Source organism: Heterocephalus glaber, unplaced genomic scaffold (assembly GCF_053883595.1).
Source record: "Heterocephalus glaber isolate CG9 unplaced genomic scaffold, H.glaber_assembly_v1.0 deba00001600, whole genome shotgun sequence".
Lineage (NCBI taxonomy): Eukaryota > Metazoa > Chordata > Mammalia > Rodentia > Bathyergidae > Heterocephalus > Heterocephalus glaber.
The window spans coordinates 1,755,990-1,777,212 of NW_028258372.1; the positions used below are offsets into that span (position 1 = coordinate 1,755,990).

General features: G+C 47.3%; 2 long non-coding RNA genes across 4 annotated transcripts; one reads left to right on the top strand and one right to left on the bottom strand.

Moving 5' to 3' along the window:
• Positions 1-5,625: 5,625 nt before the first annotated feature.
• LOC147823052 (uncharacterized) lies at positions 5,626-6,320 on the top strand. Its single transcript, XR_015444468.1, has 2 exons — positions 5,626-5,670; positions 5,855-6,320. It is a non-coding gene; the product is annotated as an uncharacterized LOC147823052 (long non-coding RNA).
• A 3,073-nt stretch (positions 6,321-9,393) lies between these two features.
• LOC110350937 (uncharacterized) lies at positions 9,394-19,710 on the bottom strand. Of its 3 annotated transcripts, XR_015444467.1 has the most exons (4): positions 15,713-19,710; positions 15,486-15,590; positions 13,650-13,737; positions 9,394-11,335 (listed from the first exon to the last, which is right to left on the bottom strand). It is a non-coding gene; the product is annotated as an uncharacterized LOC110350937 (long non-coding RNA). The 3 variants fall into 3 exon arrangements; XR_002397893.2 differs by having other exon boundaries at positions 15,486-19,710; XR_002397894.2 differs by having other exon boundaries at positions 14,636-19,710.
• Between the last annotated feature and the right edge of the window lie 1,513 nt (positions 19,711-21,223).

Genomic DNA, 21,223 nt, shown 5'->3' on the forward strand with positions numbered 1-21,223 from the left:
CTCTAGGTTTGCCCAACTCCTGAAATAAGCAACTGACCCAAGGACCTTTGTTGAGTGGGGGCCGATCTGCCATCTCCATTTCAGCCACTGTGGGGTCCACCCTCAGCATCTCCAACGGTGACCACAGACACCACAGGACACAGGTGCCATCTGACCTCCCTGGCTAGAATGTCTTCTCTTTCTCCTGTCCCCTTCTACCCTCCTCTCCTGCCTGCTCCCCAATTTTCACACACTGCTGAGACCTCCCAGGGGCCCCACACTCACCCACCCTCACTGGGGGGGGGGGGGCTGCACAGAACTGTAAAGACCACTGACTCCCCACTCGCCCTGAGGTGACACAACACAATGACTTTGAGAGGAAAAAATGTCTCTTCTTTCTAAGAAGTCCCTACCCTTCTGACTCACCCAGCGATCCCCAAACTTAAAAAGGTGAACAGGGCACAGTGTCTCTGTACCTAGTGCTTATCAACTGTAGCTTCCAGCAAATGCTGCTGTGGCTTCACAGCTCTGTAAAAGAAGTTGAGCAATTTCCCAGAGTTAACCATTAATGTGACTCGGCTTCTAGACAGCCGTAGCTTCAAAACTAACTTATTTAAACAAGAAATATTTGTTGCATAACTACGGAAGGCCAGATGCAGGTCTAGACACTGGGGATGAAGGGCAGATGCAGACATCTCTGCCTTGCCCTCATGACCCTACCTTTCCAACAGGGACACTGACTGGTGCACATGTAAGAAAAACCAGACAAATAACACGGAAATACATGGCAGACAATGGTAAAAGCTCTAAAGGCAATAACGATAGGGTGACAAGGTGAAGATGGAGTGGAAGGGAACCAGTCTCTGACCTTCAGAGGCGAAGCTGACCCCTCTGGGGGCCTGGGACTGGTGCTGAGACTCGACTGATGGAGGGAAAAGGCTTGGAAAGACGCAGGGAAGGGATCATAGGCAAAGGGTAAAACAAGAATGCAGGAAGTTTGAGGGGGGACATGTCCGGACTAACTGGAAAGTCCACTTAGGCGATGACTGACCAACAGTCACAGCAGTCCCCTGTCCTCCAAATGCTTTTTTTTCCCCTCCAGATCTGAATCTGTCATAATAATTCCTTTGCCAATTTCTTCCTGGCCAGGGCCTCTTGCTCTGTACTGACCTTTTCCTGCCCCTCCCTCTCCACTCCCAACACACACAGGCACAAGTACCAGCAACACGGGGGCTCCAAGGAGAAAAAGAAGTTCCTGCTTCTAGACTTTGAGACCACCCACAAGTCAGGCACATGACCAAAAACCTGAGCAGAATGTGTGATTCCGAGGCCCCAAGGCCGGATGGAAAGAGAAGGAAGCATTTGTGGGACTGTGGGACCTGGTTTTGTTTCCTCCTCTTTGGTCCTATATGAGCAACACTACTTAAGATTGTGTGTGTGTGTGTGTGTGTGTGTGTGTGTGTGTGTGTGTTTCAATAGACTAAGAGTTAGTCTGAGGCAAGAAAGGTATTCTGGTGGTTGGAAATCAGAGCAACTTTTTCTTTCTTTCTTTCCCCCTTTGAAGGACTCCTTCCCCTCCTCCAGTCTAGGGCACACAGCCCTGCCCGGAGTTCCATGCCATCTTCCCTTTGCCTGTGTTTTGTGCGAAGGAGCATTCAAATGTTGGACAAAACGGCTTTAATTCAACTTGATCATCTTCTGAAAAAGAAAAAAAAATTAAAGGAAGAAAAATAAAGGAGGAAGAACAAAAGTTGGGAGAGGCCAGACTAAATGGATATGATCTGAATGCATATTTGTGTTACAACTAATACAACCAGCGCAGAGAGGGACCAAGATCAAATAAATGGTAAAACCTGACAAAGAGAAGAATAGATGGTATGTGGAGCCATCTGTTTTGGAGGACACCCAAATCTGTCTGAATCTGTGAGGCCAAACTACCAGCTATTCTAAGACGCCCCATTCCAAGAGTGGCCTAATGCGTAGCTACACAATCAGTTTCTCTCACTATCACTTTGGCTGCAACTTTTTTGTGCAATTAAGTAATTTATTCCTTTCTTCAGCCTCCTGATTCTAATGAATCCGAGCCACAAACAAGCCTCAGTTGCTCCTATTCAAGGAGTCTGATTACATCTGGCAGTGATTGCTGGAAATCCTGAAGAGGAAACAGGGAAGGGAAGCATATTGTTTGGGGGGGTAATAGGTGAAGACCTGCCTCTCTTGACCTATAATACATTAGTGTCAGTGAACATTTGGCAGCCTTCAGATGATTAGCAATGAAGATGAATCAAGCAAAAAAGAGGTAGAAATCTGCCTCATCTGAATCGCCAGAACTGCATACATTTGCATGCTGATTAGCTGTTCTTTTGTCTGTGTTCCTAATTATTATGACACATTATGTCTTCATCATGCAAGATTCTGATCTGTCTTGTTCAAAATGCATGTAGAAAAAAGTGCTGTTTATTGATTCAACATGTAACTTTTATTTTTATGTTTGCTTTAATTAAATACATATTTGATTGCCTTTGCCTGCTGTCCTTTTTTTTCCTCTTTTTTCTTCTTTTTTTGCTCTTATTTATTTCATCTTGTTGACAAACACACAGGTAACCCTCGTTTCTCACGCTCGGAGCATTCGGTGCTCGTGCTCACCCCTGTCTGCCGCCCTCCTCAGGTGCGCACTTGCACCCCCTTGAAGAGGCAAAATAAAAGTAGGACAGGAAACAAGACAGCATCCGGGGAAAGCGAGAAGGCGGGGGGGTTGCACGGGACAGCGCGCTCCAGCCTTAACAAGAGTAAACAAACTGTTGTGACTCTGCGGAAGGGTTTTCTAGGGGAACACGAGCAGCAGAAGGGGGTTAAAAACGGCATGATCCCGTGAAAAAGGAGCCCCTCTTGTCATTCCCAGTTGTGGCGCGCTACTGATGCTGAGGGTTTGTCGACAGGGTACCCACATGCCTGTCTCCCCGCCCAGGCCTCCAAAGCTCCCATACGGTCCAGTGGCTCTGCTGGAAATCTGGGCAAGAAGGGCAAGCTGCTTCCCAAGGGGCTCCTCAGACTCACTTAGCCCCTCCTTCTAGAAGCAGAAGGGGTGAGGGACCCGCCAGACCCCAGAAACCCCTTTCCCAAAAGCATCAAGAAGCCAGCATCCCCGGGGCAGAGGCACAGGAAGGAAGGAGGGAGGCAAGGAAGGAGGGAGGCAGGGAGGGAGGGAGGGAAGGAGGGAAAGGAAAAACAGAAAGGACTTCCTGAAAAGACAGGAGTGTCTTTTCTCCCACAGCAGGCCTCCTACTATCTGTTGGGGCTATTTCCTCCCAAACTACTGAGAATTCTTTCTTGGGGTGCAGGATGGCATCCACAGGGCAGGTGTGAGCGAAAAAGGGAAAGGCAAGGTATTTGTTTCCTGCTGGTTACAGCCACCGCCAGCCAGCCTGCCCGATGTCCTTACACCCTCCACCCCGGGACATGCTAAGCAGCTGTAGTGAGCACAAAGCTATTTGGCGAATTCAATCAAGACACTTAGCAAGGGAAAGAGCACCACAGAGGAAGAGCCGGATGCAGGAGTAATTGAGTGCTGAGAGTCCATACATGCTCGGAAAGAAAGCAGGGCCCAACCAAATGCAAATGGCTCCTCACTGAAGAGGCATAATGCCCACCGCTCTTCCCTGCTAATGGGCAATGATTGGCTGGGAATGTAATCAACAGCTCTGCCCCCAACATCCATCCCTACAGTGAGGGATGATGGAGATCCATATTCATGAGTGAGCAGGCCGGTGATGTTTACTGGGTGCAGAAAGGGGGCAGGGCCGGCCTGGGTGAGACCAGGTCCTGGGAGAGGGACAATGAGACCAGGAGCAGGAAAATGGGGCTGGTGCTGCACCCACCCCAGCGGCCCCAGCCCACCGCTCGCCTGTCTGCTCCCAAGTGGACACACATCCACGGAGCCCGGTCCTCAAGAGACCTCGCCACGTGGTGCACTCACCATTCACCCAGGCGCAAGGTCTCTTTGGGTCCCTAGCTCCTCCCAGTCCTGCCCATTCCAAGTGGGCACCGTTGGAGGAACAGGGACAGAGCCGTGGTAACAACAGGTACAGGTAGGATGCAGCCTTCTGGAAATCCGCCATCTTAGAAAAATCCATCTTAGTCTCAATCTTGCATCATGCACCGTGTTGGCTAAGTTTTTTTTAAGTCATCAGGCATTATCCTGGGTTTCATGGTGTCCATCCCAGTTTGCTAGGGTCATCAGGACAAAGTACCATAACCTGCATGACTTGAACAGGAGCTGTTAATTTTCTCACAGATCTGGCAGCTAGAGGCCTGAGGTCAAGGCCTCCTCTTCGCTCTAAATCAGCTCCTTTTCCTGTCTTGAACACTTACCTGTCCTACTTTGACTGAAACAATGGCAATAGAAATGGAAAGAATTTCTCTAGCGTGCATTCTTAGCAAAACAAGAAGCTAGTGACCCCAATTGAAAAATAAAAACCCTTTACCAATTTCCTTTCAAGAACCTCCTCCACATTTCCCACTCCTCTGATACTGATGCAGAAATCTTACATTTGATTTTTCTCTCACTTATTTTTAGCCCCATAATTGTCCTCTGGTTCTTTTCAAATACACTGCAAACTCACAGGGAAAAGAATCAGGTTTTTTTTCCAGAGCTGGGAATTGAACCCAGGACCTCAGGCACACTAGGGAAGTGTCCTACCACTGAGCTACACAGCAGGCCCAATAGCATGACTTCCATCTTCTGTTGCTACTTTCACACAGAACAGAGCAGCACACTCATCAGATACCCAGTGAATGCTGAATGAAGGACTAGAAGAATTAAACAGATATGGGTGATAAAACTATCCAACAGGCGTTTCTTAGGGTGGGAGAAATATTCTGTGTGATACTATCACAGTGGATAGATGTCATTATACATCTGCCCAACTGCATAGACAGCCAGCACCAAGAGCAGACTCTGGGGCAAATGTGGGCTCTGGGTGATCATGACATGTCACGGTATGTTCACAGTTTTCACAGTGTATACTGTGGTGGGGGTGATAGTGCTAGGAGAGGCTGTGTATGGGTTGGGAAGAGAGTATATGGGAAATCTCTGTACCTTCCTCTTAATGTTGCTGTGAACCTAAAACTGCTCTGTAAAAGGAAAACAAAGTCTTTTTAAAAATTTTTATGACCAACAAATCTTCAATAGGCCCAGGAAAACATAGGAATTCATAAAGGGATGGTGGGGACTTGGTAGTTCATTGGGATAAGGAATAGACCCTTGCATGGCTGAGGTGATAGTGAAAAGGACAATGCGTTTGCCACTGGCCGGAGGCTTCTGGAAGCTTCCCTGAGGAATCCGTCCAGAACATGAGGCCTCTGGATACATCGGCAGAATCCAACCACTTCTCATCACTGTCTTTCACTGAACTTCATACACTGACCTCGGGGTAGACAGGACAGCGGCCTTCCAGAGATGTGCACAGCCTAGCCCCCAAAACTGGTGAATGTGTCACCCTATAAGGTGAAAGGGACTCTGTAGAAGTGGCTAAGGGTCTTGAGACAGGCAAATCATCCAGGACAGTGACAGTGACACGGTTAGAGAGCCATAAGGACACAGGACAAACTCCTTTGTTACTCATTAAAAGCATCACTGATGCTGTCTTCTGAGGCAGTTGGGGACCTAGAGGTGGAACCATCAGATGCCCAGTGAGTAACTAAAAACAGGGTAAAGGTTGGCCTCTCTACCTTCATTTTATACTCTCCTTCATTCCCTTAAAACTGTGGATGTCCTGCTCAGCTGCGCACACAGGTCTGTTACCACTGGGGCACTGTCTGAGTTTCAAGCCTGATGAGCCCTAACCTTACCTCCCCTGTTCCATCCCCCTTCAAGACTGAGGACACCAAGATAAGAATGACTACAGAGATTTTCAGGATCTGCAGGGACATCCCACTATCAGCTTTTACATCATTCAGTTCCAGACCCCCTAGAGCAATGCCTAAAAATCTCCAAACCTGTAATCACCTCACTTTCCAAGAAAAGCAGAGCCCCACAGACAACCGTGATGAAGGCACCCTCGCCCCCAGCAGCACGGACAATCAGGTCATGGGAATGGAACTGCCCTTGAGCCATAAGGAGCCCTCCACAGCTACAAAACCAGGCCTGATGGGGGACAGCAGACCCGGCCCTTCTCAGCACCCCACAACGGGCCAGTGGGATCCCATCAGTTCCTCAGACTGAGGCGTCTGCCCTGTCTCCTCTGCCTTTCCTTTGTAGGAGCCCATTTGATCTTTGTCAAAGCCGTCCCCCCTCTGCAATTTCTCTCACTTTCCAATTAAAGCTTTTTCCTGTAAATTCATGCTGAATGCCTCAGTTTTAATTTCCATTATCACTGAAGTAAGGACCCACGCTAGCAGATGACAACAGGGTCCTCATGTGGAAAACAGGAGGCTCGGGGCCAGAGAAGCAGGGGTCTGAGGTTTGAGGATGGCCTGCTGTTGGTTTTGATGATGAAGGAAGAAGCACAGATAGAGGAAATCAGGGGTCTTGGAGCTGGAAAAGGGAAATAGATTCTCCACCTCCCGAAGAAACACAGCCCTGCTGATTCCTGGATTGTAGGGCTCTGATTTCCAGTAAAATAATGCACTTGGCCTGTTTTTAAGCCACTGAGCTTTGGTAATTTGTTATAGCAATACTAAGAAACTAATACACCCTCCGCACCAGTCTCCCTGCTTCTGCCCTTGTCTTCCACAGGCTATTTCTAAAAGATAGGAGTGATCTTTTCAAAACCTAAGTCAAATCAGCCCCTTTTCAGCTCAAAGCCTTTCTATAGCATCTATACATGATGCACTATAAACTACAAAGTTCTTGGAATCATCCACAAGATCCTCCCTATCCTAGTCCTCACATCTCCTGTGGCTTCCTCTCCTGCTGTGGTTCCACATGGTCTACTATGGCCTTATGGCCTCTTGCAGCTCTGGGCATTCCCCTGCCTCAGGGCCTTTGCACTTGCTGTGCCCTGTATTTGGAAGGCTCTTTCCCTCAGACAGCCAAGACCTGGTTTCCTTATCTCTTTGTGTCTGCGCTCAGGTGGCAGCCGCTCCTTGGTGTGGGTAGCCTGGAGAACCCTATTTAAGACTGAATCCATGGCCAGGTGTGGTGCTACATATCTGTAACCCCAGCACTCTGGGAGACTGAGACAAGAGGAGCACAAATTCAAGCCCAGCCTGGACAACTTAGCAAATTAGTGAAAACCTAGCTCAAAAAAAATAAATTAAAATGGGCTGAGGGTGTAGTTCAGTGTGAAGGCCATGAGGTCAATCTCCAGTACTGCAAAATAAATAAGAATAAAACCAAAAGCCTTTCCCAATCCCCACCCGATATATCTATGGTACCCCACCCCTCTGACATGCTCTATATCCTACTTATCTCCTTGTTTATTTCCTATCTCCAACAGAATGCTCACTTCAATAGCACCAGGATTTTCTCTGGTTTTTTTCTGTAGCACCAAAACACTGTTTAGCACATAACAGGTGCTCAATAAATATCTGCTAAATGATAGTTGCTCTCTGCCAGCTTTTCCCCATAGGGTCAACATTGATGTTCTCCTGTCTCACATGAGATCCTGATTAGCAACCTCAGTCATACACATGGAAGCTAACAGGGTACTTACTAAGTGGCAAGCATAGTGGTAAGTGCATTACATGTATTAACTCAGTGTCTTAGTTACTTTTCTCATTGCTGAGACAAATACCTGACAGCCACAAATTAAAGTAGGAAAAGTTTATTTTAGCTCACATTTTTTAGCGGTTTCAGTCCATAGTCATGCCTCCTCCAAGGCAGGAGGCATGACAGAGGAACATCATAGAGGAGAAGCAGTTCACGGTAGGGTAGGGAGAAGGCAGTGGGCAGCAAGCAGCAGCAGCCAGCCTGCTTTTCCCTTTATTCCTTCGAGGTTAACAAGCCTTCTGGGTGATGCCACCCCATGACTGGCCTTCCCATTACCCACATGCAAATCTATGCTAGATTAGATAATCCACTCACTGGATTAATTTAGTTATCACACCCTTAATCCACATTCATATACCCCAGATCCAGCCACCTCCAAAAAGCCCCACCTATGAGCACATGAGGCTGTGGGGAACATCTAGATACAAGCCATGACGGTCGCAGCACTCCTCACATCTGATCCTCAAAGGACCTCCTCGAAGATTAACAAACTTTAAATCCTATGAAGCATGGTCAAAAAATATGGTGTGTTTAAATTTCTTTTTAAAAAAATTATTACAGTAAAAGACATATGGCCATTAATCTCCCTCAAAATACTCCCAACCACTTTGAACAAACTTATCCCACTGTTCTGGTCACTTTCTGAAGCAGCTCTGGAAGTCCTCTTTCCTGAGTGTCTGTAGTTCCACGGTTGTGGCTGCCTTGATGTCCTGAATCTATTCAAAACGTCCACCTTTCAGGATCATTTTGACTTTGAGACAGAGATAGAAGTTTCATGGTGCCAGATCTGGTGAGTAAGGAGAATGAGGACTCAGTGTAATGCTTTTATGAGCCTGTGTTTCCCTTGACTGACTCTGGGCAGCAGGATTCACCTTATTTTTTATCATGCCTCATAAAAACATGAAAGATGACTTCCAGGACTGCTTCAGAAAGTGGCAAGAAGATGGGATTTGTGTGTTTGCGGCAGAGGGGAAGATTTTGAGGGGACCGATGGCAATGTGTCTTTCACTGGGTTTTTTCACCACCCTGTATTTCACCACCTCACAGGGTGGGAACTTCTGTTTTCTTATTAAACTCCCAGCTTGTTGAGGGCGAAAAGAAGGAAATGTTTACCAGACAAAAGCAGTGTCACCTCCAAAGCTCGGATCCCATCACCCTCCGCAAGCCTCTGAAAAAGGAGGCAGCCAGAAACATTTTTAACATTTGTTTAATCCAACCCCACCTGCTACCATGAAGAGAGAGAGGGGACACATGTTTGAGAATGTGGAAAAACTCACAAAAGTCTGACACGTCTGCTCAAAGCCCACCTTGTTAGAGCCTTAGGGCCCCACCCACCTTCTGGTAGAGACCCAAGTGCTTGGTTTAAGAGTGAGAGTGTGACTAAGAATCAGAGCAGGAAGGGACACAGAGGAGGAGATGGAGTGTGGGCCACCAATATGGGGGTGCACAGCCCCTTCCTCCCCGGAGACTCACAGATGGAGAAGTGCACTCCACGAGCCTGCAGTCACCGGGTTGACTTCCCAGGAGAAGCCCCTGTTTCTGAAGCCACTCCACTCACACACGTGACCATCCCTGAGGGGACAAAATGGAATCCCCTTGGAGGCCACATTGCGGGTGGGGATTTCCTTTGTTTGCAATTGTAATCTCAGTAGTTGCTCTAGTCAATAAACAAACAAGAGAAAAGATTCAGCGAGGTGTAAAAATAGATTTGCACAGGGCAGACAAGTGCACATTCCATTTATTTACGTCTTCTAACAAACCGATACCTGGGGTGACGTTTATTAACAAACGGCATTACCAGGTGCCCGATACGTGGCTCACAGAAATTAATTACCCAGCCCATGGTAAACCCATAACCAGCCCGCGGCGCTGTGACATTTGTGCTAATTGGAAATGAGCTAAGTGCTGCGGGTGCACTTTGCACTCAACGCAGTGTGTTAATTGTCTTTAGTTCTCTTCATGATCAATCTACCTGACTGAACCGCTCTCCTAATTTACTGGGTAATAGCGTCACAAGTGGATTCCCTTAGGTATCCAAGGCTGGAGTTGTGGGGAGGACCAAGCCTGCTGCTCTTTCGCCGTCTTCGACCAGGTGAGCTCAGATACTCTTCTTACCTGCCTCACAGGGCTCCTGGAAGACACGAAGTGAGCCCATCACCTTCTCCCAAAGCCCCAGCCCCTGCACAAAGCCTTCCCCCCTCTTCCGCCACACAGGCAGACTGTACCAGAAGCAAAGCGGGCACTCTTAGCGTTAAGACAGCTGGGCTGCACGGTAATCGTTCAACGACTGCTGTACACGGCATATTTACTCCGCGAGGACGGGCCGTTCACTAGTCACTGCCCCCACGTGAAGTCAGGACTTGCACAGAAAGGAATCGATATTTGCACTACAATACCAACCAGGAAAATGTAGACGTTTAAATCTTGGGCCGTTGCAGCAAATTAAGGCTTGGAGATGCTGGTTTGGACAGAGAGTGCCCACGTACGATGGACCACCAAGCCCCTCGGTACCGCCAGAGAAGGAAGAGAGGAGACACCTTAGGGCATGGAGTTCTCCACCCCTCCACTGCTGGGACCTTTGCAAAGTCTTCATCGTTTCCTGGAATTCCGGCAATGTATTCCCCTTGCCTTCGCCCAGCAGAAGCACACATAACGGAGAGATGACGACACCAATAACAGCCGTAGCAGTGATAGCGAGTTAGGGCTTTACTGTGTGTCAGGCACCAAGATGAAGGCTTAATTTGCACCGTGTGAATTAACTCTGTTCGCTGACTTCCCTGCTCTCTCTGCCTGAAGAACCCCCTCCCCCAACACACCCCAACTCCAGGCCAGCATCGTGCTTCCTTCTTGTCTGGCACTTGTCCCAGCTGCAGTCACCTTGCTTAGTTGTTCACCTAGAGATGCCTGTGCCTGCTCCCTAATCAGCATGGGAGCCCCGCCTGTCACCCTGGCCATGTGCCTGGCACACAGCAGCATCTTCAGTCAAATTTGTGGAATGAATCTGAACTTCTAAAACCCCCAAAGTAGGCGGACTCAGTCGAGGCAGCGCTGTGTCCTCAAATTCATCAGTTCGCAAGGTGTCACAACCATACTCAAAGAGGCCAGGAAACTTGTGGCTCCGACCCAATTCTAAGCCTCCTGACAGTCCATGTGAAGACAGAGTGCAGCTGTCAGATAAATCAAACTAGGGCCTCGAAGGATTTCTAACACTCAGGAGGACAGAGAGGACACTGTTCCACGTCCAGCCTCTCAAGCGCAGTCCGCAGTCCGGAAGCAACCTCGGCCTGCAGCACTTCCCTGTGAATTAGGGAGGAGCCGCCTCCGAGCTGCTGCCACCCCAGGAGGTCACAGGGCCGGAGTTAGGTCCTCCTCAGTCAGCCTTAGGCAGGTTACCTGTGCCAAGCACAGGTCCCCGGGGTTCCCTGTGGAGAAGATGCACGCAGCTGCTCCCTCCCGAAGCCCTCAAGCTAAAGGAAAACCCAGCCAAATCACCTGCACAGAGACCCGTGAAATGTGCGCCCTGGTCCCAGGTCTCAGTGCCCTGGTTGCTGCCACACCGTCTACTGCCACCAACTCCAGATGCCGGCAACCCCGCTACTGTGTTATGCTTCCGTGTGACAAACGATGGAGCTCACCGGGCTTCTCCTATGAAAAGGATGACAGACTTTGTTTTAGGTAAAGGAGTATACTCTCCATCCTGGTGAAAACAGAATCTCTTTTATTATGTCACTTCCTACCTGATAGGAGCTGAAACCATATGTTAAAGCCCAACCTCCAATGTAACTACTAGGGAACTGGGGCTTCGGGGAAATAACTGGAGTTAAGTAAGATGGGTGGGGTCCTGATCCACTGGGACCAGTCTCTTTGTAACAAGAGACATGAGAGGACATCCTGTGTCTCTCTCTGCCTTGAGGGACACAGCAAGAAGGTGGCCATCTACACTAACGCGAGAGGCCCCAGCGCGGGTGGAGCACCTCGCTTGTGACTTCCAGCCTGCAGAACCAGCCTAGGCTGCGGGCAGGCAAGAGAGCCAAAGCACTGCCATGACAGCAGGGCCTCTCAGCGACCCTGGGCCCCTGGAAGCTGCAGGAGAGCGCATCACAGGGCTCGGGGAAGGAGAAGGAAGCTAAGCAGCGAGGATCTTAAAGGCACGTATGCCCCGAGCTACATTCACATTTCAACCTAATACATTCTCCACCCCGCAGCCAGGTTGGTCCTCTGGAAACACAGATTCCATCAACCCTTTGCTCACCATTTGCCAGCAGCTCTATCCCCCTCTGAATAAAACTCCAAGGGCACACAAGGTCCTACAAAGCCCCCATAATCTGGCCCAGCACCCTCTCCGACCTCACCGCCCCATTATCCTCCCCTTAGCGTCCTTTACCCCAGCCATGCTTCTCAGATGTCACCAAACACACGCCTACCATCACTGCTACTTATACCTCAGACTCCTTATCCCTCATTTCCTATCTGTCTCCACTCCACTGTTACTTCCTAGGCAGCCTTCCCTAGTCTTTCTGCAGCAGCGTCCCTCAAACCCTCCTTCCAGCTCGCTCGCTCTCTCTCTCTCTCTCCTCTCTCTCCCTCCCTCTCTCCTCTCTGAATGCCCTATCTATCTTACTTCCACTTCGCTTTTCTCCATAGCCATTCTCAGTTCCTGCCAGGCTATTTTCTTATCAGTTTGTTCACGCTCTGCTTCTCCCTAAAACAAAAGCTTCACAAAGACAAGAACATCATTGCTCTCCTTATATTGCAGCAATTTCAATAGTGCCTGGCTCATAACAGATCTTCAATAATTACTTCTTAAATGATTGAAAACATACGGCTAGATGGTAGCCAGCAATATTAGGAGCAACACCTGTTGAGTGAAGGTCTAGCCTTTTTCTATCCATTATCTGTACATATGCTGGGTCTTAAGCTGAATGCTTCACACACCAAGAAAAGAGACAAGAATCACTTGGGGTAGGTATTTTTATTCCCATTTTGCAGGTAGGAAAGCTGAGGCTCAAAGAGCACGTCGTCTGCCCTAGCCCACAGGGATAGCAGGGAGTGGAGCCAACAGGATTTGAACATAGGTCAGCCCAATTCAACCCATGCTCTTAACCACTTTCTATATGTGTGAACTGATACCAATTTGACAGATACTAGGAGTATTTCCTACTCAGATGAATCCCAAGTTGTATATTCTAGGAAACAAATAATACTCTTCATTAGATAGCCCTCTAAAGTATCTACTGTAATCAGTACATCAGCTTCATTTTAGACCAAGACACACCATGATTCAAAGACCATTTTCATTTACCTTTCTGATAAAACGTGTGACATTTTTACCAGGAAACTGACCTCCCTAAGTAGATTCTGCTCCGGCTGGCACCGAAATGGACTTGGGCCCACCCAGTCACACCAGTGGGCAGAGAGGGAACAGGACGGCCTTTACCTGCTCACTAAACAGGAACACTCGCTAAACACCGTAACTGGGATTGAACCTTTGCCAAAAGAAGACACAAAGACCTCATGTGGTGTTGAAAGGGTCAACGTGAAGACTTTCGCTGTGGTTGGAAATTATCATCATTCTGCTTCTTTAAAAATAAGCACACAGTCCAGTTTTGCCCAGGCAGTCAAACATTTTATTGCATCACTTAGAATCCTTGTGATTGAAAGCACAGAATAGCACAAGGGCTTCCGGATGGCACTGAGGCTCCTGGCTGACTTGCGGGACTCAAAGAGTAATTATGCACTGCATGTTTGTAAGATATATGCTCGTCCCATTTCAAAAGAGGAGTCACACCAGCCGGGGGCCAGCAGTGGGCTCAGCATGGCCCACGGCCCTTCTGCCCACCTCTCCACTGAATGTGAGTATCACTCAGAATTGTGGCATTTAAAAATCCCTATTTTCTTCAGCACCGGTTTCATGCTATACAAAATAAAAGTTAACTGAATGTCGTATTATTCTGCTTACCTCATTTGGTGCAATGCATAGGACAGCAACAGCATTCGATGGGCTTATGTTCTCCCAAATTATTTTCATTGCTGTTAATGGAGGAACCCTGGAATAAAAGAAAGAAAGAAAAGTTCCTGTGGTCAAAAAAAAGGTAGTAAAAAAATAAGTTTGACTTAATCAAATGTCTCTGCAGCAGCATTTCTCAGGCTTCTAACAGCCTAGAACAGTGGTGGTGAACCAATGGCATGCAGGCTGCAGCCAGTTGTTTGTTATCATTGAAAGCTCTACAATGTTTTCATTATTGTTCTAGAAGAAAGGAGGGAGAAGTGGGAAAAGGATGATCATAAACACTAAATTAGGAGCAAGTTACTGCATCTTATCATGCAGGAGGGTGACTATAGATAACTGTTAGCTTTCCATTCACTTGGGTAAGAAAATACTTAAGATAACTGACCTAAAAGGAGAAACATTTATTTTTATTTCAAAGGTTTAAACTACGCTTGATTGCAGGGCTCTGTTGTTGTTCTGGCCCTGCAGAGAGGCAGAAAGTCAGTGTAGGGAGCACACAGTGAAGCCAAGCTGCTTACCTCATGGTGGCCAGGAAGCAGAGAAAGAAGGGAAGGGGCCAGGGTCCTAATAGTCCCTTCAAGGCCACGCCCCCAGCACCCTAACTTCCTCCCACCAGGCCCCGCCTCTTAAAGGTCCCGCCACCTCCCAATAGTGCCTCGGGCTGGGAAACATGCCTTTAGCACATGGCCTTTTAGAGACATTTTAGATGCAAACTATGGCAACAATGACAATGTGATGCACATTTCAAAAAGCTATGAGAAAAGATTTTGAAAGTTTTCATCATAAAGAAATGACAGATGGGGAGACAGATACATTCATCTGATACAAACATTACACAATGTATACACATATTGAAGCATCATGTTATCGCATTAATATGTACAATTTCTATGTGCCCATATTCCAGTTAATTTCTATTATTTAAAGCCACTCACCAGGTAGTACTTGGTGAGGATAACATTCATGATCTCCCACAGGGAATGAGAAGTGTGATGCCGAACTGCACTGCATATCACGGGTGTGCCCCAAACAGCAAAAGCTGCAAGCAAGGGGGAGGAGGGTGGGACGTACAAAAATGTCTAAAGAGCAGGGCAGCCTGAGGGATGAGCTCACAGGCCTTCAGGGTGGTGGTCCGAGAAGGCTCAAGAAGAAAGCAGGGAGACAAGAGTAAATATTACAAGGAGTGTTAAACACACAGAGACAACTCAACTGAGTGACCAGAAGAGACTGGCACACCTTTCCAGAGCCCATCTGCAGGCCCATGTCTCTGCCCAGAAGGCATCAGTAACCTAACAGTCCTTCAGAGACACTCCAAATGAGTTTTGGAAAATACACATTATTTCCATTTTTGTGAGCTTTGAATTTCCAGGGTCAGTTTGCATGTCATAAGAACCTCTAAAAAAACAACAGCTAAACAATTAATAATTCTAAATCAAACCAATTACTCCATATAGCCCTGTTTCAATAGGAAGACTCAGAATGAGAAAATTATTCCTGAAACTTTGGAGTAAAAAATCCCCATTGACTGTAAGAGCAGTTAAGGGTTTAGGTGGGGGAAGGGAAAGGAATCAGGAGCACCTTAACTTTTAGCATGAAATCCATCTGTTAAATAGACCTACTAATGGTGTTATTGCAGCTAAAAACCACGACTTGAAAATGTTGTGTACATTATTACTGTCATTATCCACCAACTGTAAGAATGCTATGTTAAAACTAACTCCAAACACCTCGGGAAAGGTAATTGCAACTAATGGATCTGAAGTGTGCAAAATTGGACATTATTACCCCGCCAGCAAGGAAGCTGCTGGAGATGGCTGTCAGTGGCTCCGTCTTTCAATCAGTGAGAAGGGGGCCAGGCTTGCTTTCATTCCGTGGCACGGCAAGTCCACCCTGCACAATAGAATAAGCAAATGTTTATGGGGCAGAGCGGAGGGCAGGAGGCGAATTTCAGCACTGACTTCCCAAGCTGCTCTTCAGGGGCAGGAGGCTGGGCCAGGACAGCCTCTCTTTACCCTGAACATCTCCTGCTAGGCCCCAGAGTCTCCGGTCAGCTGCCACCAAATGAGTTAAATCATGCTGGCTCTGAAATTAAAGGGAGCAAACAGAATCAAACATCAAGCTGGAGGCATCTTTCACACCCCAACACCTGTGCTCCCTTGAGAAGAGAGACTCGGCCTGGTCCCTGGGCTGCAGTCTTACCCTGCTCTGGGACCACCCCAACCAGCCTCTCTTGGGGCACAAGACCAGCTTTTCTGAGGCATGGCTTGGCCTCCTTCAGCTGTAACCACTGCTTCCGCTCTGGGCTGACTCCCTTCAAGTCAAATCAAGCCCCCCACCCCAATGCTAGTTGATATGAATTTAAAAATCTTCAGTCCTTCGATGTATTCCAAATTTTCAAAACAAATGTCTGCAAATAGCACTGCATATGTGCATCTCTCCTCTGCCCGGGTCTCTTTATATCTCATATACACGCCCTGCATTGTACATATCCCCCACATCAGCACGCACTGGCACCAAAGTTCCAAGAAAGCTGAGTGACCAGGAACTGCATCCTCTTTTCCCAATGCCAGTCTTTGGTGGAATTTCTCTCTTCCTTCCCGGCCACAATGTGGGAGTAAAAATAGAGGAGCTAGAAGCCCAGAAGTGGCATCAGTAAACACTGACCAGAACATCATTCCCTAAACTCTAAACTTAGAATAAAAGTAAAATCATCCCGTCCTTGTAAGCTGCATCTTCCCTGCCTGAAGGCTCCAGGGGAGCCAGATGCCCAGCATCCCTGGAATCTTGGGCCCCTGTGGTTCCCATGAGCCCCTTTACCCCTTGGGTCCCAAGGGCCTGAGAGCAGAGCCTCTGGCCACTGAGTGAGGCTTGGAAACAGCCCGGGTTCACACGGCGCAGGCTGCTGCTAGGGGAGGTTCCGGGAACTGCAGCCAGGGATCGGCCCACCTGGCAAAGCACTCTGATTTTTAAAACAAATTCTTACAGGAAACATCAATATAGGTCCTATCATTTGTTCACTTCTGTATTAATGTTATTTATTTCTTTGTTGATTCAGGCATTAGTTTGGAGTCTTCACTGTGTCAGTGTTTGAACAAAAGAGATGCAGATGACTGAAGAACAGGAAGGAGGCAGATGAACACACAAACACATCATCTTTCTTATGCAGAGAAGTTCAGTATGAAAGAGTGACAAGATGGGGTGCTCAGAAGTAGGTGCTTGGGGCCCTGTGACAAAAACCAAAGAAGGTGAGGTTCATGAGGGAGGAGGCTGCAAAGGGAGCAGGCTGAGGGCAGGGCAGGACAGCACAGAGCCCCAAGCCTGGACACCAGTGAGGTCACGGGGATGACATCAAAGAGCCAGGCAGGACTTACCTCGGCCTTCTAACCACAGTGGGGACTTGGGATGCTACTCTGGGGGACAGGAGGAGCCAGGGGAGGTCCGAGCAGAGGGGGAATGGGTGGGACCTTTGTAAATGACCCCAGATGGAGGACAGCCAGTTGGAAAATCATGGCTATGACCCAGCGGTGGGAGGAGGGAGGATGGGCTTTGGGGAAGGCAGAGGTGAGAAGTGGTCAGATTCCCAGGATGCTGCAGAAGAGGAGCCACCCGGACTCCCTGATCGGGAAGGTGGGTGTGAGAAGACAGGACTCAGTCACAACCATGGCCGGAATGACCACAAGAATTGACAAAGGCAGTGTGAGCTCGTGCAGCATTTCTGTCCCTTCTGGGTCCTCATCTCCAAAGTGAGACGGCCAGAGTAAAGATTTCTAAAGCTCCTATGAACTCAGACATCTTTCCTGTTATTCTTTACATGAAGTAAGATTATAAAGCCGACCATTCTTTAAATACTCAGCTACTACCTTAGCAGTCTTAGAAAGCAAATTCTACCTATGAGACCATCATCCATTTCTTTCTCTTCTTTGATTTTTAATTAACCAGCTTCTGCCAGATCTCCAGTTGTCAAATCTTTGCCAATAAAGGAGCCATTATCACTACAAATAATTTAATGAAAATCTGGGTCTTCTACAGGATTTGTGACTTTATTTTGTGTATTGATCAGCGTTCTGCTGCTGGGACAAAATACATGACACCTGCAGTTTAAAGGAGGAGAGGTTTATTTTGGCTCATGGTTTCAGAGGTTTCAGTCCATGGTTAGTTGACTCAAACGCAGAAACACCATGGTGGAGGGAAGGGCCTGGTGGAGGAAAACTGCTCACCTCATGGCTTCCAGAAGCAGAGAGCAAGGAAGAGAGTCAGAGCCAGAGATAAATCTTTCAAAGGCACACCTCCAACGGCCCACCTCTTCCAACGAGGCCCCACCTCCTAACAGTGCATTCAGCTAGGAACTAATCAATGGGTTAATCTATTGATAAGTAGTGTACCCATGATCTAATCACTTCCCAAAAGCCCCACCTCTGAACTCATGACATATTTTTTATACAAACTATAACATTTTGCAATCCATTTATACTTTACTTTGCCTTAAAGTTTTCAAATGTTTCCTGTTCCCTAAAAATGATCTAAACAATAAACTGAGAGCAAAAGGTGTCAAAGACATTGGCCCAATGGGCAGGGGTAGGCAGTGTAAGGCAGGGAGGGATGTTTGAGCAGAGGCTGATTTTCATAAGTAGTTGCATGGTTGCTGAGTTCCTTCCATGTACAACTGAAGACTCACATAATGAATACTTTGAGAACAAAAGGATCCTCAAACCAATGGAACAGTCAGCCTCACAGTTTCTCATGATCGGCCTGAAATGTCTTTTAGCAGATAGGCATGATGTGTAACATCTAGTGCCAAACCTGACTGTGTTTATTATTATAATTATGAATAGTAGATATTCTCTGGGTCCCCACAGAGAAACTATTTTGTACAGCCTGTTCCTAGACTTAGCATATTAATTGTACAGATACCAGGAATAAATAGGAAGAAAGATGTGCAAAATTTATTTCTTATTTTTCTTTAGGGATAAGTTCATTTTTCTTCTTTCTTTTTAACTTTGACAATGACCCAACATCATTATCCACCCCCGTTCACACTCAGAGCTGCCACAGTCCTTGATTTACAGCCCACTGCAGACCATGAGATGTTTTCTGAGCTCTGTGGAATGTTAAGAGTCTGGAGACGCCCAGGTGAGCATGAGGAGATGATGAGCTCTCCATGCAGTGCTGCCGAGGGTTGCACAGCACAGATTCCACCATTCAAAAGCCAGCCCCAGGCCCAGACTGAGAATGAGCCCTTTGAAGATCCCCTTGACTTGTATCACTCTGCCTGGAGCAGAAGCCAGGTTGCATTCCTTTTGCTCCTGTCCTGGGTGGGTTAAACATTTTAATCATACTTAGAAGAATAGAGGGGAGAAACTGATATCATCCTCATTTGCTACCATAAGAGAAAAAAGAAAATTCTGGGGAAGGAAATAGAATCTGGGAGCGAGCAATTAAGAATGAACAGAGTTTAATGTGGACACCAGAGGAATGAGCTAGGGAGGAAGAAAAATAAATGGATGTGGCCCTTACTGCACCTTCAGTTCCCTTGAAAGCACAGCCAAGGGGGAAAAGCATGTGGTTAGTTCTGCAGGATCCACTGCAACAAGAGGAAAACATTTCAGAATCCATTTGCTGCCTCAGGGAGCACACAGGATTGATACAGGGCAGCTACGACTTCCACTGCTTAGGTCTGGGACTGATTGGCCAATGCATGGTCATGTCTACTCAGGGACGGAAGGAAGAGGCACCATGTGCCTGCATATCCCTCACCTGAAACATGCACGTACACATGCACAACTATACACACACCTCACGGAAGGTGCTGCTATACTACCTTGACACCAGGAGTGCCACGTGGGATAGAAGCATCAGCAGTTGGTACAGCTCCCACTCTATAGTCAGTGCTTGTAAACATTTGTTGAATGAATGAATCACTGCACTCTTCCTCATTCAGCCCAAAGGCTAATGGAAGAGTCCTCGGCTCCGCAGTGGAGTTACTCCCAAGCAATCCACTATGATTACTTGGAAGTGGACATAACTGGAAACCCACCCACCACTCCCTCACAACAGCTAAACCAGAACTCTCTCCCTTTACGTGATGCAATTTGTGTCTAGAAATGTAGGAGATCAATCCCTTGGCCCTTTGAGCTCCACCATGACATCCAGGTTAATCTGACACAGTTGTTTTCAGGAGGAGGCAGACAACTTCACAGAGTTGTAAACAACAGATTCTGACTGAGGCATAAAGCCTATAGAATGGATGCTCTTCTAATTCTCACTTTATCAATACTGTGTGTGCATATTTAATAATTATGCTTTCTCTCTAATTACTGTTTAAAATATATTTTAATTTGTTCTTATTTTTAATAATTCAGGTAATCAAAATGTTTACCAATACATTCACACGTCTTTCCTTTCTGGAAGTATAGAGATCACACTTTCCTGACCTTTGACAATTAGTCAGGACAAAGGACACAGTCTTGAGGATGAGGCTGGTAACTGTGGGTCACTTCTGGATTGAAGCACTTAAAAGGCAATGCACCTAGCATGGTGCTATAATTTGGCTCTGTCCCCCAAAGGGTGATGGCTCTATCTTCATCTTGACACTATCAGGAGGTGGTGGAAGCCTCAGGAGGGGGACCCAGTAGAAGAAGTTTGGTCTTTGGGCGTGTGGCCCTGAATATACACACACTAGCCCCTTCCTCTTTCTTTCAGTTGCCAGTCACTGTGAGATAAGCAGCCTCCCCTGCCATGTCCCCCTGCTGTGGAGCACTGTGCCACCACAGGGCCAAAGCAATGGGACCAAAGAACCATGGATTAAACCTCTGAAACCATGAACCAAGATAAACCTTTCCTCCCTAAAAGGTGAATTACCTCAGGTAGGTTGTCCCAGCAATACAAAGATAACACACCTGGCAATCCCAAAATCCTATTTTAAGATTAAAGTGCCACAAAAATCCAAGCAGACTGGATTGCTGAACCATCCTTTAGTAGAGGACAGCTACCCACATGTGAAATACTCTTGATTTTGTGAAGGAACCAAAATGTTAGTGCTGTTTCTTATCACAGCAGTACCTAGCCCATCCTTATTAATAGTGAAATGAACTGAGTCTGTTAGTCGGGATGGATACCTGTCCCCAATCTTAGCTCAGTGTAATTCATTAGTGGAGACCTGGTTTCCAAAACACAAGGTCAAGACAGTTGATGGAAGAGCAAGTTAGCTGCTACAGAGCAGGTGGGAATTGAGAAGGCAGGCACTCAGGAGAGAGGAGCTGGTAAGGACAAAGAAAGATTGACAGGGAAATCAGTTATTAGAAATTTACAGTATACATTTGGCTGGCGGAATCTATCATTTCTGGGATCTAAAACACCAGAAGCCCCAATGCCATCTAACTGAGTCCTATCCCTCACTCCCAGCTATTCCCCACTTCCTGCCCCCAGTTCGGGTGCCTCCTTCCTGCTCAGCCATTGCCACCACCAACTTTCCACTGAGTTAAAATGAGCTTTGGCAGAACACTCAACTGAATAGTGAACTTAAA